Source organism: Octodon degus, unplaced genomic scaffold, assembly GCF_000260255.1.
Source record: "Octodon degus isolate 3935 unplaced genomic scaffold, OctDeg1.0 scaffold00009, whole genome shotgun sequence".
NCBI classification, from domain to species: Eukaryota; Metazoa; Chordata; class Mammalia; order Rodentia; family Octodontidae; genus Octodon; species Octodon degus.
In genome coordinates this window covers 23,506,783-23,520,961 of record NW_004524585.1, presented here as the reverse complement: position 1 = coordinate 23,520,961, position 14,179 = coordinate 23,506,783, and the positions used below count along the sequence as shown (strand labels likewise).

The 14,179-nt window shown below is 35.0% G+C and overlaps 1 pseudogene; it reads left to right on the top strand.

Moving 5' to 3' along the window:
* The first annotated feature begins 1,923 nt into the window (after positions 1–1,923).
* The window catches only part of LOC111814367, a 22,585-nt pseudogene continuing 10,329 nt past the window's right edge, over positions 1,924–14,179 (top strand).

Genomic DNA, 14,179 nt, shown 5'->3' with positions numbered 1-14,179 from the left:
GGGGAGCAATAACTGCTACACACAGCACTAGTGGACACTGCTTGTGGATGCTAGGATCCACTTCCACCTAGCAGTAACAAGGGTCATGTCAGTACGTACCACATGGCAAGTGAAAACAGCCTTATCGTTGTGACGTCCCTTCCTTCTGTGTATCCTCAATAAGAATTTATATAGGGACAGGGAGATGGCTCAGTGGAATATGCGCTTCCCTGGCAAGTGCAAGGGCCTGAGTTCAATCCCCTGTTCTGCTTAGAAAAAAAATTTAAAAAAAAAGAATTTATATGGACATCAATAATAAGGCAAGTCTACACCCCTGAAGTGGTGACAGAAACTGTGTTGTCTAAGCACCACCCTAGTTCAGCAATAAGGAAACAGCTCCACTCCACCAGACGTAAATAGAGACCTAGGAAGAAATGACCTCTATCCTCACCTCACAGTGATGAGAAGCTCTCTCCACCGCCTCTTGAGTGAACTTAAGATTGACTGAAGAGAGTCAATTAACAGAATATTTAAGTAGGCTTCCAAGTCTTGTAATACCCATAATCGCTGATTTCATTGAAAATATTCTCCCACAAGTACCTCAAAATATAAAAGAGAATGAAAAAATGCAATTATCAGATGCTGTTATAGTTTATGTCTAGTTGTCTCCCCAAAGCCTCATGCAGTCATGGTGCAGCTTCCAGAGTTTGTGATCCATTAATGATCCATTGCTGGATTTTAGGTGTGGGTGCTGCACCTGCCCTGGGGTGAACGACCTGCATCACAATTGAAAGAAGGAGAGAGGCTAGCAAGCAGGGGAAGCTGCTGCCCCTCCCATTGCGCTTTGCTGCTCTCCACTGCCATGAATGGCTGCCCTCTGCTATGCGCAACTCTGCCTTTGAGCTAACAGAGCATGGACTGAAAGCTCTGCTAACTGTGAGTTAAATCTTTCTGTCCTTGATTCTGGGTTTTGGGTATTTTGTCCCAGCAATGAGAGAAGAGTAACTCAGTCAGATACCAACACATGTATGACAGACAGGTTAGAGCTATCTGACAAGTTTTTGAAGAATTGATCAGCAAAGTGTTTTACCAGACATTTAGTAAAACACTTGAACAAATGAAATAAATCTCAGCAAGAAGAGAGAAGATATGAGTAAGAAGATAACATGGAAATTTTGGATTAAAAATTTCAAAAGTCAAAAGCTTAAACTCAAAACAAAGACTAAACAATGGATGAGAAGTACAAGAGAAAGAATCAGTACTTTTACAAAAATTGAAAACAGCAATCTAAACAAGAGAAAACTCTTAAAAGATAAAGTGTCTCAGATCACTCTGTAACTAACATAAATCCACTAGCATTCTTAACATTGGAATATAGAAGAAAAATGGAAGTAAGGAATGATAATAAGGAATGACAAAATAATTTTAAAAATTAATATAAAATGTATGCCCATAAAAGTTTAATACACTCAAATTTCCTGAATTTTTTTAAAAAAATAAATTTATAGATTAAAGTAACAAAATCAATCAAAATCAAAATAACTTCAAAGTAGTCCATGGTAAATGACATCAATATTCAACCTTCTAAAAACTAAGTACAGGGCTGGTGAGATGGCTCAGTGGTCTAAAGCACCTATTTAGAACAAGCTAAGCTAAGCAGAAGCACAGTGACCGTGGTTCAATCCCCAGCACCACATGCCAGCCAGCCCCACCCCCTGGTGGGCTTAGCTGGCCACACACACACACACACACACACACACACACACACAAAATAAATAAATAAATAAAATTAAAAAAAAACAAAAACAAAACTAAGTACACAATTCTTTAAAGATTTTTTTAAAGAGAAAATATTTCTTATCTACAGTTTGAAAAGAAATACTACAGGAAGTTGTTGGATGCAAAACATAAATGCAGATTAGCAAAACAGCCACATATTAAAGCATGAAAGTCATTGGTAAGTAAGTATAGATTTAAGTCCAGAGTACTGTAATATTATAATGGTAGTAAATATATCAATTATGCCTTTATAACAATAGCTAAAAATTATTTAAAAGAATAATAATAACAGCATGAAAATAGCCAAATAACATAAACAGGTATAATTTTACCACAAAAATATATAATGTGGGTATGATTGGAAGAGTTGTGATATGAAAAAATCCCCACACAAAAGCCAATATTGGAACTTAATATCCATTTTTCTATATTAAGAGTTAGAACATTAATGGGTATTGAATAGCTCATGAGGGCACCAGCATCCTGGAAGACATTAGTACTCTTACAGTAGGGTTAAGAGGAATTTCTGACTCCTTCTCCCATGTGAGTGTTCAATAAAACTGCCCTCTATAGAGCAGAGGACAAATCCTCACCAATCACTGAATCTGCTAGTGCTTTGAGCTTGAACTCTCCAGCCTCTATATATTAGAGGTAAATTTATGTAATTTCTATATTACTTAATCTTAGATATTTTGATAGGAGCCCAAATAGTATGAAATTACTTGGTATCAGGGAAGATGGTGTGACAGCATGACAATTTCCTAAAACTGAGAACATTGCTTTGAAGTGGAAGTAGATAATGAGTAGAGGCTGGAAGAGTTTTGAAGTGCATTGCCTAAAAAATGTTACAGTCTGGTGATGGATAAGAGGAAAAGTAAAGATCAAGAAATATGGCTTTTCTGATTTAGAGATCATATTAATGGTGGTCATAATTGGAGTAGGAATATAAACATAAAGCATTATTCTAGTGTAGTGTCAGATGAAGAGAGAAACCTACTATGTTGGAAACTAGAAAAATCCTTTTTTTATAAAGTAGCAAAAAAAAACCTTGGTTGATTAGGTCACTATCTTAGTGTATTGTAAAGAAAGAACTTCTGAGTGTCGAAACAGGATATTTGTTGGGAGAACCCTTCAAGCAAAGTGTTAAGGGTGTTGCATGGCTTCTCTTGACTGTGTACCATGAACTATGAAACAAAAGAAACTAAATAAAGAAGAAATTCATCATTTAGAGAAAATCAGAACTTAATATTTTGGAAAGTATCCTGTTGGACAGAATAAAAATATATTTAGAAGGTAACATTCATGCTGTGGCTACACAAGTGGTCGATAAAGAGATTAACATGAGTCCGTTGCTCCTCATGGGACAATGTAGGTATTATCACAAAGCCATTTTGGAGGCTTGGGGGTGGCACACCCATCAAAGACCCAGAATGATACTGCATTGGAGAAAGGTATATTTTATATCTCTACTCCTTGCATTCTAGTGCAGCCTTCCTTAGCCACCCTCGCTGTAACTCTTGGAGGTCCAGTGAAGGCTAAGGATTTCACCCCGGAAGTCACAGGTATTAGGTGTTGTTGGTGCCTGTGCAGTGTCACTGTCAGTAAGATTCAAGATTCAGAGTGCATGAGATTTTACAGTTGATCTTTCTCTTCCTACATTTCAAAGGACATAAGGAGAGGCCTCCAAGTCCAGGCTGAGAGCTGATCAAGGGCTGCAGAGAGCTCTCACAAAGACAGGGATGAGCATAGCAACAGCATAGAGAGATGGAGGAATGCATGTGCATCTCCAGCCTGGGAGTACCACAGACATCTGACTCCCATGTGCAAGAGCTGCTTTGTGAGCTAGAACTCTGGGGGCCCAATGTTCGTCCTAGTCAGTTCATAGAGCTGACCTCTCACCAAACACTAGCTTTGACCCTTAAAAGTTAATATCATAGCTATAATAAGCCTCTATATTCCTTCAAGATGGATCTTGTTTGTTGGAAGAATCAATGTTGTGACAGAAAAGTTGAGTCTTTCAGATAAATTATTTCACATCTAGAGAAGGGAGAGAAGCTGAAGACTGAGTTAGCTACCAATAGTCTGAAGTTGAATCAGCCATGCTTGGAAAAGGAATTCTCACAAAAATACTAAATGACAAATTCTAGTGAATAGCCAGGTTGGCTAAAACATCCACATGCCAGAAGGGTAGTGCTGTCTAACTACACCGAGACAGGAGATCCTATTTATCATGTGGCTGCTCATTCACATTCTTTAAAAAATTCTTTATAATAAATGGAACAACATGAGATAGTATTTCCCTAATCTTTAGGAGCCATTCTAGAAAAATGTTAAGTTAAAGAAGAGATCATAGGAACTTCCAATAAAGTTGATTTGTGAGGATTATGGATAACCTGAATTTGAGATGGGCATTGGAAATTTGGGATAGGCTTTTGGGACTGAGTATATGACCTCTGGGGTCTGTGCCATGGTGCGGTAGATAGAGTCAAAAGTGAACCAAATCACTGGGCTACATTGGATCCTCAGTTGGCATTCAGAGAATGGGAAAATTGGTCATTGGGGATGCAGGAACTCACACGAAATTTCAGATATACGGGAGCAAAGGAGTCATTTTCTACTAGCACCAAATACTCATAAGTACATTTTTGCATATTTCCAGAAGAAAATAAAATATCCTGGCCAGGCTGGAAAAAAGTTTGCCAATAAAAAAAACCCTTAAATATCAACTTAACAACTAACTTAGGATTTACAATCTTGTGCAATTATTTCAGATAATTAAGCAGAAATGCATAAATTATATTACAATATTTACAAAAACCTTATTTATAATAGCTCAAATGGTTGAGGAAAAGGAGAGACCAAATATCTTTAAATAATTGAGTCATGAGGATACGGTATATTTATATGATGGAATATTATCAGTACGCAACATGAATGGATACATGCAACAATCCGTGTAAACCTCCAGTAATTTTGGCGATTGAAATAAACCCAAATGGTTCTGTGTTCTGTGATTTCATTTGTGTAATATTGTGTCCAGTGATTCAAATGCAAAAAGATTAGCAGGGTTCCATTGTTCTGTCAGTTTTGTCAGATTCTCTGTTTAAATATGTTGTTAACTTAAGATGAAAATATTTAAATAAGTACCATTTTGAATGGATGCCTGATGATATTAGGAAAGAAATAAAGCAAAGTTACTGAAAGAGAAATTACATCATTGACAGCAGATTGAAAAGGAGTTCCACCATCTCAAATTCCCGTCTTACATTAACACACACACACACACACTCGTGTGCACATGTACACACACACATGCACACACACACACACACACACACACACAAAGCCATATATACATCTAATCCAGGGATGCCATAGCTATTAGGAAGTATTCCTTTGGTTGAATTTATCCTGACAGAAATACCATAATCAAAGACATTTATTGAAAACTATTCACTTACTGAAAAAGATCAAAACCAAATCTCAAGTCTCTATGTTTTAAATGTAAACATTTCTATCATATTGAGAATTACTTCATTCAATTCCACTTTCTATATGTGTAATAATATATTTGCTTTGACACTTGCAATATAACTATGACATAGAATTTAGTCTGAACATGTCCATCTTCTAAGTTTTCTAATAATAGTTTATTGTCATATCAACTTCATTGCCCTATTACTATCTTTACTTTATAATGGAAAAAATTTATGCAGATAAAAATTAAGTAAGTTGTCAATTAAGTTAAAATTAATTTGCTCAAGTCATTCAGACAGTGAGAAATTAAAAGGTGATTCTATACAGACTGTCAGGTTCCTTATCTGAGCCTTTATCATGTCATTGAATTGACAGGAAATCGCTGCTGGCACTAGAAAGACTGGTGTTAACATTTATGTGTTTTTCCATATGCAGTTGCTGTAAATTAAAAAAAATACCAATAATTATTTATATCATTAAAAATATTATGAGGTTGAAGATGTAACTCAAGCAGGAGAACACATGCCTGAGTTTGATCCATAGCACCACAAAGAACAAAAAGTGAAAACGAACATATGTGAAAAGAATCAGACCTTCATTTGCAAACCTCGTGGTGTCATCTTAGTGTGAGAAAGACAGAAATACAGAAAGATAGAAGAGTATAACAGATACTGGGAAAAGGAAATGAGCTTATTCAAAAGGAAAGAGCTACTGAGTGGAGGAGCAGGACAGGAGAGGGGTGGGGGACGAGATTCATCTAGGTATGTAAGCAGGACGGTTTGCACAATTGTACTGTGCGTTTCTGCTGATCTGTGGAAAGAACAGTTAATGCTTTAGTTTGTTTTGTCTCCTGTCCATTGTTTGTACTTTTTCTCTTCTTAATCTCTTATACATGTCGTTCTTTTTTCTTTCTTCTTCTTATCTTACATGTGTATATCTGGTAATATGAGTAACTGGTTGGAAGACAACACTATGTATTACAACAGATACTATGAAATTCATATTGCTTTGCTAAGTAAAATACCATATCACTTGCAATTTTTCTGTTTTAATTCTAATTGGTACTCTTTAAAAAAAAAAAGCTAATAATAATAATAACAAACAATGCAGGGGCTGGCCAGATAGCTCAGCAGATTAAATCTCCTGAGTTGGCAGATGCAAGGGCTGAGGGTTGGATCCCCAGCCTGCCATGCTGACCCCATCCCTGGGGTGCACTAATCTGCCAATTGAGACTGAGCCTGGTGATGTGCGCCTACAAGTCCAGTGCTGGGGTGGCTGAAAAGCAGCAGGACCACTACAAGTTCAATCTGTGTACTGAGACCCTGTAGACACTGTACTAAAATACATTTAAAAATTATTCAAAAAAATTGCTAAAGACATACTACTATGTGGTACATATGGCCACTGGCATTTTTGATTATAGATCATATTTCCTGTAGTTTCATATCAATAACATATCAGCACCACACATTGTGTATCTGTGAGATGAAAAATTTGCTAGAGAAATCACAGACATTATCTTTTTAATCTCTACCATGACTCCAGGAGGAAGCTACTACCTTTCTCACTGTATCTCTGAGTTGAGATGAATTAAGATTATGTAGTTATTAAGCCCAATTCTCCCAGTTTTGCAGATCAACTGTTTTCTTTTATAGCATTTGAATTGAATCATCCATGAACAGTTTGGTACTTCAAATTTGTCCTTTGAAAAACAAAACCCAAAAATTCATCCCATGTATCTTCCAATTTTCAAATAACTCAAATTTGCCAACAATTCTCTCCCTAAATCCATACTTTCTGAGATTTAAATAAAATACTGTTGTATACTAGTAATTTCCACCAGCCAAATCTTTTTCAACTGATTAGTAAACACATAAAAAATTATAGCAACACAAACAAGAACCAAAAATATAAAAATAAAAATAAATAAATTAAAGCAAAATGCAAAATGTCACCATTCAAGAATAGGAAAACAGAAATGAAGTAGGTACTAAATAGTATATTATAAAATATTAAAAGTGTACTTAAATATTAAGAAAGAATATTTAGGAAAAAAAGTTCAAGAAAATCTATTAGAAATAGAAATTAAGTGGAAATGTAAGCTTCTTGCATGTTCTTTGAACCAAATATTTACTTTTGAAGAGAAGTCTACAACACTAAATATACTGAAAATGTTATTCAAAAGTTATTCCAAAAAATCAAGATATGTACATATGATGAAAGGTAAGCAGACATAGAAGATAAAGTGAGAAAGTGAAGTTGGGATTTCAAAGAAGACATAAGGAAAAGTTGTAGGAGATGCTGCTTAAAGTCTTTCCAGAACCAAATTAGAGCTATCCATGTATAAAAAATCAACAAAGAGCAAAAGCAACTAGTAGCCTGAACAAGTACAGAACATGCAGGTGTTTTTGTTTTGTTTTGTTTGTTTGTTTCATTCTGATTGTTTGTGCTTGCTTATTTCATTGCAAAATGTCCTAAGTAACATCTCTGGGTACAAAAGGTAGCAATGACATTTAATGGGCCCAGTAGGAAACTTGCCAATTGTGTAATGAATTTGTGACATGCAATGGGAATCTACAAATTTTCAGCTTACCTGCACCATATTGAGCAATTAAAAATTATCTGGAACCTTATGTAAAATTTATAATATAGTCAATGAATATAAATGGCAAAAATTCCTTTATAATTTCTGTATAACACTAAAAGTAAATCAGTAGGTGAATATGCCTGCAAGAATCAATATCTCCAACACGTGACAGCCTGAACATATTTCTGTCAGTTCTCTGATACTGTTATATACAACATGAAAAGCCAGATTTCCCTTTCTTAGGTTCTTCTTCAGATTATAACCAATAAAATATAACTGACATGGCCCTGTGTGAGCTCTGAGACCTAGTCATAAATAAAATATTCTTTTTGTTTGACTCTCAGATTCTTGTTGTAGGTAATGCTGAATATTTCAGGAATATTCGGGAAATGAAACTGAGGCTTTTGCCAAATTGCTGTCAGTTTATTGGATAAGTGAATGAGCCACCTTGGAAGTGGACCTTCTATTTAGAGTCAAGAATTGGATCAACTGAAATCTCTATACATATCCTAATTACAACACTGTTAGAGGCTTAGCCTTAACCTCCCAATAGAATTTCTCTAAGGTTACTTTCTAAAAACAAAACTAAATAAAACAAGTGCTTGTTTATTGTTTAGAGTCTCTAAATTTTGTGGTAAATTGTTTCCAGACAGTAAGTACTTGTAATAAAGTAGCTCACTCTGAAGGAGAAATTAGATATAAAAGCATGTGGTAATTTAGCCAACAAAGCAATGTAAAAGGTTAGGGGAAATAATTGTAATACAAACGGAAATATAATGAGAAATTATTATTGTAAATGTCACCAATAGTATATACACAATGTATCTATTTAAAATTATTAGATACTGTGTAGAACATAGAAAAAGAGAAGATCTTGATTTGTTGTCAAATTTGAAGCATTAATTGTTCCAACTTAAGTATCATAATTAATATATATAACCTATTTTTGGAAAGAAGGTTATTAATTAGCTGTCTTGTGTCTCTTTAACCAGAGCAAAGGAAGTAAATGCGGGTGATCCATCTAATCTCCTTCCTGTAAATAGGTCAATGATATTTCAGAGAAACAGCAACCTATAATTCTGGGATAGTTTTAGAAGGATATAGTTGACTAAAGATACTTAGAGCAAATTAACCATTTTACTGCTTGTAAGGAATAACTGTAAAATGCTGCTGTAAAGTTGTAAAATGCTCAACTATCATGAGAATAAAATGGATATATTTCATAACCAAAATTATTTCCCCTCTCCTTGCAGTTGTTCATAATTCTCAGAGATTTTTCTTGTTTTGGGTAAAATGATTCATGCTCACTAAGATAACTATGCTTGATAGTTTGAGGCAGAATCAGCACGATTATGTGTTTCTTTGAAATTGTCAGCAAGACCTGGAGTGTGGGATGACCTCTGATTTCATCACATGTGAGCTGAGGATGTTTCCCTTGATTTAGCGTCAAGTAACCAGTGATCACATCCCTTGTTTGGCTGTTCCCAAGACCAATATCGGGGATTCTCACCACTTAGAAAAGGGGATATACACAGTTGTAAGTTACTACAACAAAGGGAAGCAGATTAAAAATAAGCAGGAAGAAAGACACGGTTCAAGGTCCAGGAGAGACCAACTACAGGCTTCTGATTTTTCCTTTCTCTGAGCATCACGTTTGGTTGAGATGCCTGCCATTTTATTTATTCCTAGACCTTTTGAATATACATGTTCATTGGCACATTTATGCTTCTCCCAAAAAGAGGGCGGGAGATCACAAAACACTTAAATTTCTACTTCAAACGTTTATTGTCCTTTGCTAAAGTTACTTGCTTAAATCTTAGTATGTGTTTGATTTTCTTCTTTATTTTTCTTTCTCAAATTTTCTGTATGAGATAATTTCTTTTTGTCTTAGGAAGAATGACAATGAACATTTTGACACTTAAAAGAAAATTTAAAAATGGGACATCTTTAACTGTTAATTCATTAGTGCCTAAGTGATAAAGGATGCACCACAGGGATTCAAAACACTTGTGTGAGTATATGGTGAAAAAATGTACACTGCTTATTTTAATGTCCAGTATTTGACACTGCGTCTGTTATATATACTCTGAATGCTTGCTGAATATAAATATGCATATATGTCAAACTATGCTTCTCTGTCTGATAATAAATTATAATTCTTGCATGGCAATAAGAGATACTGTGCTTTTAGTTTGTTGGTCACTGCATCCGATAGCCTGGGTCTGTTCTCTACACAGAGTAGTTACTCTGTAATGAAGAAGAAAATGGCTCCTTCAAAAGTGCTAGTGTCTCGAAAAATCACTCAGCATTTTAAATATATATATATATATATATATATATATATATATATATATATATATGAAAGTAACCTTCTCAGAACACTGTTTATGGATATATTTCACCCTAAATTGCTCATTCCCTGTCTACGTCTCCTGCGGAGCATTTAGGTCTTTTCATCTTTCTAACCATCCCCCAGAGCAGATGGATCACTCGGCATGGCTGTAAAGATGATGATAACTTTTCAATCTATTATTTAGCTCTGCTGTATACAAATGGACTGTGCAATTGCTTCTTAGCTAATTCATACAGAAGCCGTTGCCATCCACTTACTTCTAGCATACTCATTACTACAGAATCTGACATGATTATGTGTTATTCACATCTTGCCGAAAGTATATCTAGGAGATATATATATATATATATATATATATGTCTTCTTTTTAGAAAGAATCTGTGAAACTGTGTAACGTGGCTTATTGAGCTCTTTAACAAAACATTTAAAATATATACTTATGAAGATGCTTTGTCTTGTGAGTAAAAATACAGTAGCAGTAGCTTGCAAACACAAGCGAGAATGTGAGTCATGCCAAAGGCTGCCTGGGCAAGCACTCCTCAGGCAACAAGGAGCTTTTGTAAGCCTATGCTACATCATAGATAAGGACTATAGGAAAGGCATTCATTGTTTAAGTTCTGCAGTCGATAAGCAGGAGCTCAACCTTAGGACGCAGCTGCATTCCATAACCCAGCCATCCAAGGATATTTCCCATGACAAATCTCAAGCACATGTGCTCGCTCTTACTTGCCTCAGGAGTGACCCCCCATGCATCACAGGAGTTGTACCTCATCCCTGGTCTACTAACATGGACCCACTCCACGTTCAGCTCCTATATCTTTATTTTGAACCTAATCTTCAATTTATTTCCTTTCATTGGATGTCAGAGAAAAATAAGAGCTCGAAATTATTTATACACATCAACATGTACCTATACACCACAGTTTACTATTTTAAATCTACTTGGAGCAACTCTATTTCATAGTGATTGTGACACTGAATTGTAATACTTGCTATTTGCATATGAAAATAATGCTAGACATGTGCTTTTAGAATCAAAGTTTTGTAATTGTGGTAACTACTTGGCAATGTAATTCAACAAACTCTGTTTTACACATAAATAAATTTAAACCCATAGAGATTGTTTGTGTCTATATAATATAGTATATACTGTACTATTTTCAAAAGTATGTTATTAAAATAATTATGACAAATTAATTAATATACCTTCAAAGGGTGAACAGACATTTTTCAAAATTTTCCTATACAATGAGATTCAATCACTATATTTTAAATCCTCTGGAAAAAATATTTCATATTCTCTGGATGGTGACATGTTATGAGTCATGTTTTTCAAAAAGAATTTCAAGTAGCTGAATTAGTCAGAAACTGCACGCACTTAACATTCTAAACAATAGAAACCTTAGCCCTCTTAAGAGAGCATGCAGTGGAAATCATGGGAAATTTTAGAATGTTTTTGGTTCTGAAATCCTGTTTTACTTGGTCTCCAGCTGTGTCATGCAAGTGTCTGCTTTTCATAGTGAGCTGTACCCAGCAGGAAAGCTAGCCAAGTAAGGACTTATTAAGCAGAAATGGTCTGTCATCTCAGGAAGCTGTGTTCTGCCAGCCTTACAAACAATCTTTTTTTCCACCCTGGGTTTTTTGTTTATTTTCAGATTTTTAAACGTTTGTAAAATGACAGTTGAGCTTTTCGTGACTGATTTTCAACAATCAGAACATACACAGCTATAACCTTTAAACTAAGCCTTTTCTCATACAATCTCCAGCCCGTCAGCCTAAGAGAAAAGTACTTGACAATTACATTAGCATCAGTTGTGTGTAGGCTGAGAAATAGTTTTGGATATTTGTTGCATCTCGCCCTCGGCTTATCAGTGTATTTCATAATTACAAGTATAAACTTTTCTAGAACTTATACCGTAATGGAATTGAAAGGTTTTACATTTATGAAAAATAACTGTCTGTTTCTTGTCCAGAAAATACATTAAAAATTTATCTAATTTTGACACATTCTATGTTGAAATAATAACAACTTATTGCTTTAGACAAATCTAGAAATCCGCTGGTTGGAAAATCTAGAACTTGTTTATTTTTCAAAGAATAATTATGTGACTTTAGAGAAAATAAACTTAAAATTCTACAAACATATATAACTCATTTTTTAAAAAATAAGTAGCGGCCAGGTAGCTCAACGGACTAAAGCACCTGCTTAGGCAGAGTACAGTGGCAGGGGTTTGATCCCCTGGACTGCTGTCCTGCCCCATCCCTAGGGCATGCTGAGATGGCAATTGAGACTGGGCATGGTATTGCATGTCTGTAATCCCCGCACCTGGGAGGCTGAGAACAGAAGAATCACTACAAGTTCTATCTACATGGTGAGACCCTATAGACCCTGTAGAACCTGTTCCCTCCAAAAAAAAGAGAAAGAATAAAACATCAGTATATTGGAAGTTAGTATGTTTGCAAACATCAATACGTTGAAATTTGAAAGAACATTGTAGGATGCTGAGAGAAAAAAATCCTTTTGGTTCTAATTATTGTATGTATGTATGTGTGTATATTATTTGGTACATGGTGTCACTATGTAGCTCAGACTTGTAGTTATCCTCCTGTTTTCATCTTCCCAAGGGCTAGGATTATAGGCAGGTGCCACCAGGCCTGGTCTCTGTGGCTGGCTCGCTGTGCCCCAGCGGCGGGGCTAGTGGGGCTTTTGTGTTTAATTAGGAAACGAAATAGTAATCAGACTAGTGAAATATGCATCTAAAAATTAAAAGTCCTTAAGTGAACAAAAAACGTGAAAGCTGGAAAAAATTTAAAATATTTTATTTCAACTGCAAATATATTTAATTTATTGCTGTAATATTTGGCAGTACAAGGTCTAAATTTTCTATATAAATAAAAAATTAAGGAGTGTCTACCTGCCAACTAAGCAAATTAGCAAGAGTTTTTTCAAACATTGTTTTAAATTCAGGTTTATTTTGCTTATATTAATAGTTTTTAAAATATTTGTTTTATCTTTAATTTTTAAGCATATGTTTCATTGTACCACAAAATATTACATATTTGGCTTCATAACAATTTCTTAGTGAGTGAGATTTATCTATAAAATTAAGAAAAAAGAAACAGAGCTAAAGTGGACAAGCCCTCATAGTTTATTTCAGTTTGCTCATAAATTCTTTCCTCCATGTAGGTGTAAGAAAGCTCTCAGATAAAGCTCATGCAATGATGTGTACTTGGCCTATTTAATAGACTAGTTAAGATCATCTTTAAGGAAATGCTCTAAATATACTATTAGGTATAGGAGTAAAAGCATCCATAGACAGTGCACAATATTTCATACCTAATACATATGAAAATTTTGCAAGTGTGTTAGTAGAGAACCAAGACAGTTTTTGTTCATATGTAAGTATCTTATGGAATACTAAGGAGAGCTTATTAAGGAAATTTAGTGATAAGAGAATAGTCATTGTTTTCTAACTTTTAAACTGTGAATTCTGTAATTCCCAAAATATAATACCAAAAATTCCAAAGGCTTTCATCATCTCCTCTGTTGTTTTCCCAAATCTAAGATCTTCCTTTCTCTGCATTAATTTTGCCATCCATTCACATTGCCATGGTTGCCTGAGTGTTCAATTCAGCTTTGAAGGACAAACACCTGTCTAATAATTTGGTAGATCATCCTTTATTATTAAGGGACTTTCTGCCTCCATTCACCGTCCTCAGATTGTCACTCATTGTTGTAACACTGTTACAACCCCACGAAAATAAAAGTACACAGTCATTTCTTGTGTTCATTTAAAGCTGACCTGCAGTGCACCCTACTTGTGCCACAGCACATCCGTCTCATAAGGTAAGCTTGCACAAGCACCCACGGCTGAATCTTGGCAAATGAAAGCGGGTTTTCTTTTTTTTTTTTAAGTTTTATTGATAAACAGATAGCAATGAGACAGTTTCAAATGTAATCGGAAGTACAGTTTCAACAAATAATACACTGCATATATTCTTCT